The following is a 13,864-nucleotide window of genomic DNA, read 5'->3' on the forward strand; positions in this document are numbered from 1 at the left end:
TTCGAAAGTCAACCATTTTAGATCTTTAAATAGTGTTTTTGAATTAGTGTTGTACTTTTTATTTAAAATATGTGCACCACAACGCTTTTGTATTTTGACTATTCTATTAATTTCCGTTTTGGCCGCTGAACTCCAGGTAACGCATGCGTAGTCGGATATAGGTGAGATATAACCATTATAGAAGAGCTTACGCATTTCAAGGGTTAAATATGGTTTTATTTTTTGCAAAAGAAACATTCGTGATTACATTTTTGAACAAACGCTGTTAATGTGTAGTTTCCAAGATAGAGTATTGTCAATATAAAGGCCAAGAAGTTTTTGACATTTTTTGATCACCGTATCTGAAATTTTAAGTTTTAGATCTGTTATGTTTTGAGCTTTCCGTTTTGACCCTAATACCATACAAGTAGTTTTTAGTGGATTAATAATCATGTTATTAGTTTGGCACCAATCATTAACAATTGAAAGATTTGTTTGTAGCTTTTTTTGAAGTGTTTGAATATTTGTTCCCACAGTGTGCAATGTTGTATCATCAGCATACATTGCAGAATCACATGTGAGATCTAGCGAAAGATCATTAACGTAAATAAGAAATAGAAGAGGTCCTAAAATAGATCCTTGTGGAACACCAGCAATGATGCTTTTACAAGTAGAGGTAGTGTTTTCTGCTTTGATAAACTGAAATCGATTGCGGAGATATGAAGAAAATTGGTCGCATGACCTATCATTAAAATGATAAAGTTTTAATTTGTGTAATAGGACCCTATGGTCCACAAGATGCTTTTTTAAAACCGAAGAAAATTGTACCTACCAGATTTCCATCATCAATTTGTTTAAGCCATGAATCAACTATATTAATCAATGCTGTTTGACAAGAATGATATTTGCGAAAACCCGACTGAGTTTTGTTTAATAGACCTGTAGTTTCGAGATATATATGCAATTGTTTAGCTATATGCTTTTCAAATATTTTAGATATAGTAGGTAAAAGTGATATTGGTCTATAATTATTGGGATCTTCTACCGATCCACCCTTGTATAAAGGTATTACGTTTGCAATTTTAAGCATGTCGGGAAAGGTTCCATGCGATATACAGTTATTTATAAGAGCAGTGATTGGTTGTATAATGGATTCTTGGCAAAGTTTAATAATGCTGGGCCCTATACCATCAGCCCCAGCAGATTTGTTTGAATGAAGTTGATTAACTAAAGTACTAACTTCTGATGTAGTAATAAACTGAACAGAGAAATGCTTAGATTTTAGCTTAGCATCTAGATATGTTTTCAGTGAATGGAAAACGTGTTCAGCAAATTTAGTCTTTTTAATAAGTTTCGAAATGTCAACAAAGTGGTCATTAAGTGCATTAGCTACATTTGTTTAACCAGATATTATCTCATCATCCTTCCTTATTACATTTGGCAAAATAGAGGATTCTGTGTGTTCATTTGATGCTAATTTAATAGTTTTCCAGAGCGATTTCGCACTTGTTTTGTTTTGTACCGCATTCGAAAAATATTCTTTTTTAGCCATTTTGATTGCACTGTTACATTTATTACGCCACAACTTATATTGTGGCCAATTAGATTCACGTTTATATTTATCCCTTAAAGACCTGGCTTGTTTTACGTTTTCGTTGTACCAACCAGGTTGTTGTAATCTCTTCACTTTTTTATACATGATAGGGGCATTCTTATTAAGGACTGAGTTTAATATGTTATAAAATACTTCAAATGCCTCATTAGCATCCTCTATTGTTTCAACCATATCAAAATTAGCATTCGCTAAGTCATTTTGAAAATTGATTTCATTAAATTTGTTAAAACATCTGTACTTAATAATTTTATGATCATCTGTTTTCACAATTTTACCTTTGACGCTTAATGTAAAAACTACTGGGTGATGGTCACTTATGCCTATTTTTGGTATGATTACCTCAGAAATGTTGTCATATTTTGAATACAAATGGTCTAATAGTGATGATGAACGTTTCGTAACCCTTGTTGGAAAAGACACGTGTTGTTTTAAATTAAAATCAGTGATAAGTTTTTCCCCTTTCTTATTGTTAAATATGTTTTAGCTTAAACAGTGAAAATTAAAATCCCCGGTTGAATACATATTACAATCTTCCATGTCTGCCTTATTTATCTGTAATTCAAATGAGTCAATCCAAGATTGAGGGCTATTTGGTGGGCGATAAACAAAGTTAATAAGATATGGTTTGTACTTTACAATGTTGATTTGTAGCCAAATAGATTCAATATATTCACTTTCTAAATCATGTCTACGTACAAAAGAGATGCTATCTTTTATATAAACTATTATAGCGCCTCCAGCAGAAATAGCCCTATCACGTCTTACAATGCTGTAACCGGAAATGGATATTGTATTAATCTCCGTTTTATCATTTAAAAATGTTTCACAAAAGCCTACTATATCTAAAGAACTATTTTCGTGTAAGTAAACACGATCTTCATCCAATTTAGGCAATACAAGTTGGATATTCAAATGCATAATATGCAAACCTTTATATGTAAATGGAATATATAAATCATTATTTATGTTACATTTTAAAGTAGATTGTATGTGAGATTCCATAAGAACGTTACTATCCAGGGATGATATATCAGTGTCTAAATTATTTGTTGTGCTACATACAACATTATTCAATCTTAAGTAATGTGGTTTATGTTGATCTGCATCATCATTAGCAATAATTAAACTACACTTTCATTTGTGCGAGTCACATTGGTTACATACCGACGAAAGAATGTCAAATTTATTTGTGCTATATAACGATGTAGTACGTCTGTCATCAGTAACCTATTGTCTTTTGGGTAGTCTGCAGTCACTTGAAACATGATTTTGACGTCCACAGTTCGTGCACTGTCGACTGTTTTCATGATTGACGTGTCGACGAACGTACCGGAAGTCACGATTTTCATTATGACAATCCTGATATTCACTCTGGGTGTCCAGGTGTGCGTTCCTTAGAACATGCTGCCTGAAGAAGTTATGGTGCCCATAACGGAAGTCATGATGCCCTTTCCGGAAGTCATGATAACCGTTCCGGAAGTCACGATGCCCGTTCCTAAAGCCATGAAGCCCGTATTGGAAGTTCGGTTTAGCGCTCCGGTATTCACGATGCCCGTTTTTGAAGTCACCATTAGAAGTACGCCTCCTCTGATTTTGATCAAGTTGACGATCTTGTTGTTGTTGCTGCTGCATTCTTTTCTTAGTTATATGCACTTCTTCATTGATTGCTGCCACAAGTGAACTTGATCCATAATTACTTGGGTGAATTCCATCAGGTCTGAATAGTCGATTCGCCAATTGTCCGTTTCCGTACACAAAACAATTATAACAATCGATCAGCTTTACCGGAAGTTCGCTTGATACATCTTCTAGCATTGAGTTGAAATCGCGTACATCAACATCAAGTCGAGGACTTATTTTACAAATAAATATTTCACAATTTGTTTGATCTTGAATGCATTGCGAAGTCTGCAAGATTACATCTTCTTAAAGGTGTCTTAAAGGTGCGAGGTTACATAATCGCAAACATGACGTCACGAAATCAGGGTTACATGCTGTCGGTTTTTATAATTAACACACCTCGTGAAATGCATGGTGCAAGGAAATTCTAGTTAAATGATATGCTATGGTGTAAATTAATGCAACAAACAGATTTACAGTTAGGTAAGAAATGATAAACGCCACTTGTCTTTTAAAAAGAGAATCCCTGTGGATAAACACTGGTCATTTTTGTGTGCTAAATGTACGGCAGCAGATGAAATATGAATAAGTCTATCCAATGCAGATAAATAGCGCAATATCAGACAACTTGCTATGTGACGGCAGAGTGAGGCTGATGTTGATAAGTCTAGCCAATGCAGATAAATAGCGCAATATCAGGCAACTTGCTATGTTACGGCAGAGTGAGGCTGATGTTGATACGTCTAGCCATTGCAGATAAATAGCGCAATATCAAGCGACTTGCTATGTGGCGGCAGAGTGAGACTGATGTTGATAAGTCTAGCCAATGCAAATAAATATCGCAATATCAGGCGACTTGCTATGTGACGGCAGAGTGAGGCTGATGTTGATAAGTCTAGCCATTGCAGATAAATAGCGCAATATCAGGCGACTTGCTATGTGACGGCAGAGTGAGGCTGATGTTGATAAGTCTTGCCAATGCAGATAAATAGCGCAATATCAAGCGACTTCCTATGCGACGGCAGAGTGAGGCTGATGTTGATAAGTCTAGCCAATGCAGATAAATAGCGCAATATCACGCGACTTGCTATGCGACGGCAGAGTGAGGCTGATGTTGATAAGTCTAGCCAATGCAGATAAATAGCGCAATATCACGCGACTTGCTATGTGACGGCAGAGTGAGGCTGATGTTGATAAGTCTAGCCAATGCAGATAAATAGCGCAATATCAAGCGACTTCCTATGCGACGGCAGAGTGAGGCTGATGTTGATAAGTCTAGCCAATGCAAATAAATATCGCAATATCAGGCGACTTGCTATGTGACGGCAGAGTGAGGCTGTTGTTGATAAGTCTAGCCATTGCTGATAAATAGCGCAATATCAGGCGACTTGCTATGTGACGGCAGAGTGAGGCTGATGTTGATAAGTCTTGCCAATGCAGATAAATAGCGCAATATCAAGCGACTTCCTATGCGACGGCAGATTGAGGCTGATGTTGATAAGTCTAGCCAATGCAGATAAATAGCGCAATATCACGCGACTTGCTATGTGACGGCAGAGTGAGGCTGATGTTGATAAGTCTAGCCATTGCAGATAAATAGCGCAATATCAGGCGACTTGCTATGTGACGGCAGAGTGAGGCTGATGTTGATAAGTCTTGCCAAAGCAGATAAATAGCGCAATATCAGGCAACTTGCTATGTGACGGCAGAGTGAGGCTGATGTTGATAAGTCAAGCCAATGCAGATAAATAGCGCAATATCAGGCAACTTGCTTTGTGACGGCAGAGTGGATCAGCGTGAGTTTAATCGTTCACGCCAGTTTTAAAGCCCATAACAGATGCTGTCGTTTCTGGATTTTTTCTCGACTTAAGACTGTACGCTGGAGGACTGTTGCCGAGGCCCTATGTTCCACAAGGACCTCAAGGGAATAAGTCAAGTCAAGTTAGACTGTATTATATGAGCATTTCAATATACAGCTCATCAAATGGTAAATTTAGAGATCAAGCGAGAAGCTATGCGATGAGTATTTGTTTAATGCACTGCACTTATATATTGTATTGTACATACATATTTTATGCTTTTTAGGATGCAAAGTTTAAACTTATTTATTGTTGTAAAGTTTTGTGATATTATGTTATTGTATAGCACGTACATTTCAGATTCAAAATGTGTGAATCAACGTGTTAACCTTATTAATGTTCAAACGTTAGGTGGTATTTAATTGAATGGGGTGTTAATTTCGGGTACTAGTACCCGCCAACAAGATAGCTTCCGGTTATGTACAATATCTTTGTCGTAGGGGCTAGCGCCGTCGGTCTGTCTACCGCCGTGTTCTTCCCGTCGACGTAGCTCTCGGCAAATATAGTTTAACGTTCGTGTGAAGAGACTGTAATAACAACGCAAAACAATATATCAAAGATATGTAAGATGTTTATGTTCTGGCGGTCAAGTGGCCAAAACCGACATTAATCACCATTATTAAACAACAATAACAGTAATAACATTCATAAAAACATGGCAATATTGTTATACAATAAATACAATTAATACAATAAATACAATAAATAACTTACGTTGAATTTAATTAGAACCGAGATTATAACAATACAATGGTAAAAGTTTATAAATTGATTTATCACTAACCTGTTATAACAACGCAGAACAATATATCAAAGATATATAAGATGTTCATGTTCTGGCGAACCCAATCCCGCGAACCAGTCATGCGTGTAATAGGTTTAGGTGATACAAACTGGTTAGGTTGTTAGCTGAACTGTAGTAACTGTTTGGAAAGAATTAAGATTAATAGTAAAATAGATAGATATTGATGATGAGATTTTGTAAAGAAATAATATTTTGTTTATTTACTCTATGACATTCCAAAGGGAACTTCCGGGCCTACACGTGACCATAATCGCCGACAAATTCACTTCGGCTACGACCAGCCATTTCGCCGCCGACAACTTTCGTCCGACGACAGAGTAAACGGCAGCGAATTCGCTTGAACAGTTTAAGTTTGAAGGAATAGCGTTTTTATTTAGACACATTCGCTAATGAAACTGGACTAAATGTTTCTTAAAATATGTAAGAAAGTTGATATTTGTATAAATCCTACCAAATTGTACGAAATAGAGGTTACAATGGGATTTAAATAAAACACAATAAGTTAAAAAAGGTTTAAATCTGAAGTATCGTATGTTTTCACTATAGAAAATACATGTTTTCATATGTATTTCATAACCTATTTTATACCGAAACCAGCAAATACCTTCTATACAGCATATATAAATCAAGTCACTTGTAAATAATGAACATTAAATCAAACAAAACAATACTTAAAACCAACATGAATACCAATGTAAGATGATAACATTTATTTTGACATTGTGCGTGGCTGCACTTAGATTCAGGTGAAATGTCATGAAACATATGCCCTAAATTTATTTTCGAAAAGTATATTAAAGATCTAAGTTATGAGCATATAGGATCTAAGGTTTGAATTAAACGGGGCGCCGAATTTACCTGATAAAGTAATAAACTTGGCTCTGTTTCATCTTAAACTCTAAGAAATAAGGTTCTAATCCAATCCCTTACGGAATCCGGTTAGGGCCAAGTTGATTGTCGCGTGTCGACCTTCGAGGTCGACGCACGACATTCAAGCGACATTCTCTCGACGCTCGATACGACGCGCGACAATCATGCGACAATCAGGATTTGAGTGCGCATATCGCGCTGGGTTTTAGAAAAAAAAATATTGCAGAAAATCTTGACTGTCGACTGAATTGTCGCGCGTCGTATCGTGCGTCGAGAGAATGTCGCTTGTATGTCGCTTGAATGTCGTGTGTCGACGTTCGAGCGCGACACTCGACATTCTCTCGATATGATATATCGCGAAAATGTCGCATGTCGCCCTAAAAATCCCTAGGTCGACACGCGACATTCTCTCGACGCACGATACGACGCGAGACATTCTCTCGACGCATGATATGACACTCGACACTATATCACTAACAGGAATCTTGACATACCTTCCATGTTGTGTTTTACCACAAAAGATCTGACAATCAATGGACCATCATCTGACAAATTTTCTGTGACAATCTTCTGAATGGTATGGCTAAGCCCTCTTACATTTACACTAAATGAGATTGACTCATAAGGTTTCACTTTAACCGTGTGTTCATTGTTGGAAAAAACAGTTGATGGTTTACAAACCAAAGTGTCAAAGGCCATTGGCCAAACTTCAGGCAGCTCTAGCTCAGCTGCGACAGACTTACATCGACGAATGATATTAGTACCCAAAATAACAGGACAAAAATGGACTAGACTTGGTGTGTGGAAAAACTAAAACAGGCAAGGCTATATCAAAATTCAACAATTGAATAAAAATGGAGGTTTCAATAAAATCAAGTATTTCTAACTGGTCTCCATTTGCAACAGAAACATTTAAATCAATACCCAAGCTTGATATATCACAGAGAGGAGTTTTTTTTTAAAGAGACTGGTAAATAAACTTGATACAGTAGAAACCATGGAGCCAGTTTCAATAAAAGCAACATAAGGAACTGAATGAAAAACAATATTGGTTCGATTAGAATCATCGACCAAACGATCTGCAACAGAAGATTGTTTGGGAAACATATGGAAACATTGGAATGGCCTTGATATTCACCTACCTCTAGCGGCCGCTAACAAAGTTGGGTTATTGAAAAGTCTGCTGCAAGGTAGGAAATGGAGGGTATAAGGATTGCTAGATCTTAGGCGGCGGTAAAAAGAAGGCTGGAAATACATAGAGTCCAATCGTTTCATTACCCGAAGATGTGTTTGTGAAACACTATTTCCCCCATATATTTCGCCTTTGACCTTAAAGGATGACCTTGACCTTTTACCACACAAAATGTGCAGCTCCATGAGATACACATGCATGCCAAATATCAAGTTTGTATCTTCAATATTGCAAAAGTTATGGTCAATGTTTAAGTTTAAAGCAAACAAACCAACAAACTAACCAACACACAGACAGGACAAAAACAATATATCTCCCAGTATAGACTGGGGGACATAAAATCCATCATGAGACAAAATGTAAAAATAGAGATTATTGAAATAACATTGTTATAGCTTAAATGTAAAAAAATACAGTATAGAATATAATAGAAAAGAATAAATTGAGTATAATGGCGGTTGAAGGAAAATCAGTAGTAAGAGATAAATCGGCATGAATGAAGGAGTCCCTCCAGTACCTCTGTACGTATGCGCACCGGAATTTAGCATTGAAACAAGAGATTGCTAATCAATATGGTCCCCTACCGGTGAAACTCCACCATTGTCAATGTTTTTTTAAATATTTGTTGCCATAGCAACCAGAATTTTTGACGTAGGAACAAAATGAAATGACGTGCATAATCTCCATATTGCCATCTATCCATGTTTCAAGTTTCATGAAAGAATATTAAGAACTTTTAAAATTATCGCAAGATCCAGAAAGGTGTGACGGACTGACAGACAGACAGACTGACAGACGGACTGACAGACAGACAGACAAACAGACGGAGTGCAAACTATAAGTCCCCTCCGGTTTCACCGGTAGGGAACAGAAAAATCAATTGACTTAGGCGAATGTTTAGGCGTTAGTTCGAATCCTACGGGAGTTTATACAAAAAAACTATTGTGTCACGATATGTTTTTAACGATTTTATCATTATAACAGTGTTACTAAATACCTAACTGATAATCAAGAGAAAATGTACCTTGTTCCATTCCATGTTGCTTTACATACATATGTATATTTAGTTTAAGAAGCGTCTGCACGCCTCTTAGGCCTTAGGCAATCGATATCGTAATATTCGTGTACCCAATTTAATTGCTTCAAAACATTCAACTTCAGCGTGCCCTATTTCACATTTCTGCAAGACAAGCAACTCGCCTTGCGTGAACGAAAACCGGCAGATCATTCAGGGAATATGTGCGAGCTTCTACGTCACCACGCTTCAAGGTCGACCTGACCTTGAATTTAATCATCGACGAACAGAACGCTCCTCTCAAGTTCCTGGGTCATGAAAGTGACTGGAACTGTTGACGAATGTTGTAGAACAAAGTTATTAAAAGTGTATACTTTTATGTTATATTTTGAAATATCATGATAGTCGTTGTCCTGTTATTACCAAACGTATTTCTGTATTAAATATGTTTGCATTTATCCGTATTTGCAAATATTGTATTGGTATACTTAAATATTTAAATGATATAGCGTGACAATGTGAAATATTAATGATAAATTTAAAGTATCTGTACAGACAACGTTTAGCTCAAGCATTCAGAATCCATTTAATTATGCTTTAAGAAATCAACTTAAAATAGTAAAATAGTATGTGTTTACATGGCTATGGGCAGAATGTTTGTATATGTGTAACATATTCGTAATACTTTCAAATGGAATTTGACTTATTTTATAATTTAAAATTCATATATTTTTAATCCAGACGTTTTATTTTCCTCATCAAAATGCTTACATACGTACATAATTGAACCGACTGAAACAATTTCGAAGTTCTGCGTGATTTTCGTTAAACCAGATATCTTACAAACCACAATTCCTGAATGTCCACGCAAAGTTGTCGTTCCATGATCTCACATATAATATATGCATCTCAAACAAATCCTTCACTCTGGACGGATCTGTTTGTATAAGTATTAAATTATGAAAAAAGTAATATAATTTTCTATTATATTAAAGTTGTATATACATTTAGGTTCATAATGAAAAACTAATAACTTAAATTAAAAACGTAATAATAACAACGGGAGCATGTTTGTACCTCGGCTATCATCACGTGGTTGGGTATAACGACAGGGATTTAATCGAGGTATGCTGGTCCAGTCAAATCTATTCGCGAGGGTTGACAATTCCTTTCAAATTTGACGATTTCTTATTCATATGTTAGACTTTATTTTACATTTAAAATTTTAGGGAGGGAACCGTTGGGAGGTGTTTTTTAATCTTAAACGAATAGTTATCTCCCTTTTAGGTAAATAATCAAAACTTAACTGAAGAGGTGCTTAAAAAGATAGGAAACGGATGTGTGCTGGATCCTATGTCGTAGACTAAAATGTAGTTATTTATTATATTATTGAGTATTATGGTTTATTAGACACTGATTCATAAGATTATGATAAAATGTTTACAACATGGCGAACGGGGTTGACAAGAACAATGCTAACAGGTTATTGGATCTTGTTTGTGCCATTTTACAGCTATTGAAACGTGATCGTTTTCCGCCTTAAATATATGTACATGCATTGGTATAAAGCTGACAATGGACTCGCGTCAATAAATAAACGCTCATTGTTTTCAATCATGGCTCTTATGTGTACTTCCTTGTGATTGTGGGGAAATGTTTTAAGCAAACATCAATGCAATGCTTACTGAATAATGTGAGAGGCTTAACCTAGCCCTGAATAAGTTTATCATTTGACATTATTCGTAATTGAACATTATTCGTAATTGAAGGGACGCAAAACCAGGATGTATGAATGAAAACAATGTCACCGTTAAAGCGTACAAAGTTATTCGCCTTCTTCATAAATCTCAGTCTGCTGGTATTAAAAGCGTTCACAGAGTCTCTGGTAGAAATGTATTCAAGCTGCGCTCTTGGAAAACGGGGCTTAATGCGCATGCGTAAGTGTTGTTCCAAATTAGCTTGTGGAGTCTGCTTTAACTGGATATTCGCTACGGAGAGACTTCCTTTAAACGCAAAATACCATACAAGTGGACTTTTCCGTGCGTGATTAGTCCGTGCAGAGTCAACAGGCTTATATAAAACGAAACTTGCACATTGAATAAGTCCCGTTTTATCAGATCGAGGCCGATATTGATAAGTCTATGCGATATCTATAAATAACTCAATATCAGGCACCTTGCTCTGTGATTGTACAGTTGATCAGAGTAGGTTTATTAGTACACACAAGTTAAAAAGTACTGAACTAAAGCTATTTTTTTGGGATCTGTTCACGACTTATACTGTATTATATTAGAATTTAAAAATGTGTTTCATCACACGGTAAATTAAGAGAAACAATGCGATGAGTATTTGTTTAATGCACTTATATATCGTATGGTATATACGTATCTTATGCTATGTATGATGCAACGTTTAAATGTATTTATTGTTGTAACGTTGTGTGGTATTATGTATGTGTACATCGCGTGCATTTTAGATGCCACGTGTTAAGCTAATTAATGTTCAAATGTTAGGTGGTATTTTACTGCATGGGGCGTACATTTCAGGTAATAGTGCCCGCAAACGAAATCGCTTCCGGTTATGTACAATATATCATAGTCCTAGTGGCGGGTGCCGATGGCCTCTCGACCACCGTGTGCATCCTAGAGGAACATCGGGCAGCCACGTGACCATAATCGCCGACATATTCACGGCGGAGGCGGCCAGCCATGGCGCCGCCGGCATCTTCCGACCGACGACGGAGAAGACGCCGGAGAAATCGTTGGAACAGTTTTGGTATGAAGGAGTATTGTGTTTCTTTAGACACGTTCAGTAATTTAACGCCTCTTAATATTTTTTAATATGTAAGAAAGTCATTATTTGTATTAATCTCGACACATTTTCCTTGATAGAGGTAACTTCTGAATTCTGAAATATTGTATGGTTTCACTCGTCGCGTCAGAAAATACTTGTTTTCATATTTTAAAATTACCTTTTCTATTGAAACTTCTAAAATCGAAACGGTTCTAGACTACATTTATACTAAAACCAGCAAATACACTATATATAGCGTATACAAATTAAGTCAGTGGTAAGTAATCAACATTTCATCAAACAAAACGATTTATGAAAACATATCTCAAAAAACTCAAATGACTGTCAATTAATACATTTACTTTCACAGGAAGCTGTGTACAGATTAATTTGCTTGGTTCCACTGTTGAAACACAGCAGAGTGGCCGGTACCAGTTTATTGAATAACCAAGCGAAAATGTTTAACACATGTGATACAAAGCTTTAACGAGATTTGCAGGGATTTAATCAAATTTTAAAGAAATGACAAATCAGAAAATCATTGATTTAAAAGAGACTGTCTACATCATGTTTGACAAGCGAAATAACACTTCTGGCTAATAAGCGTTTTAAAATAATGGGTTAATTATTTTACGTGTGAATATTTGTTTCGCAGCTCCCATTTGACCACGATATAATTTGCAGTTTTCGGACAAAGAATTAAAGGTACTCCCCGGCAACCACAAGTTCGTACATCTCTTTTTAAACTTAAACAGGCGGTTTCACAATTTAATTTGCCATTAGACAACTTGGCCCAACGCATATCGTGGTTAAAGTACTACTTATCTGGGGCCCGTCTCCTCAAACAGTGTGTGATATTTGATTTACAATACAATATGTGCAGAATTATAATCGCTTAGCACCTCCCTCCATAATAAGTTGATACGTGATTTATTTTATTTTAATCCTTCACATGTACTTTATTTGTAGGAACATAAATGTATATTGTGTATATAAATTATATCGTTACTTAAGTTTGTTGTAAGACTTTTGATTTTAAAGAGTCTTGGACTCCAAATCTATGACCGGTAAACATTTTTTATTATAATATTATATTATTTCTTAATTGTACATGCACTTGGGTTGTAATTGTAATTTTGAAAGTACTTTCGTGTGGTTGTACTTAGATTCTAGTGTAGTGTTATTGAACACATGTCCTAAATTTCTGAAGTATATTAAAGATCTAAGTTAGGAGTATTCATGATCTTAGCTTTGAATTAAACGGGGCGCCGAATATACATGATAAAGTAATCAACTTGGCTCTGTTTTATCTTAAACTCTTAGAAATTAGGTTTTTATCCAATCCCTACAGCCGTAACAACCACGTTGTTATATATATATCGTTTAAGAGTTTATTATTATACATGTGATGTCCTATTATCAATAGCAGTGTCTACAGACGCATATAAAAGGCCGATTATGATAGTTTTAATCTCTAAAATTTAGTTTATGAACCGGTATCTGGTATTGTCTCGTTCAAACTTTAAAATCCCGATGTTTGTCTGTGCAGGGTGGGTTGGACATATAGAAAACTGATGATAGAAAGTCGTCGCTATTTACCCTGCTGGATAAAACGGTAAAACAAGTTTAAGTTTCAGTTTATTTACGCGCATGTTGTACAATCATGTTATTTGCGCAACCTTTTTTGGGAACGCGTTTTAAAGGAATTAAATATAATATTATAATATATGAGTTGTTTTTTTTATTGAAGATTAAACGCGGCGCTTAAGATATGCCACATACTTTTGTTCTGAAAGTGAATTAACTATATTGATATATGATACCACAAATATTATCGAAACAGAAACGCACTTTGTCCTTAATATTGTTTTTCACGATCAATTAAACTGTTAATAAATTACGTATTTCTTGTATGTTCAGTACAGTGAAACAAATATAATTTCATATTTTACATTATGATCGATTGTGTCCGATTAAAACATTCTGTATGTCACTGAAAATCATAATTTACAACAAAATATAACTTGTTTCAATTAATAATTTTATCGAAGGTTTGTATCGCAATGTGAGACGCTGGAGAGTAGAACAATAGACGTTATTCAATCGGTAAGACTTG

The sequence above is a fragment of the Dreissena polymorpha genome, chromosome 6 (assembly GCF_020536995.1).
Source record: "Dreissena polymorpha isolate Duluth1 chromosome 6, UMN_Dpol_1.0, whole genome shotgun sequence".
Classification (NCBI taxonomy): domain Eukaryota; kingdom Metazoa; phylum Mollusca; class Bivalvia; order Myida; family Dreissenidae; genus Dreissena; species Dreissena polymorpha.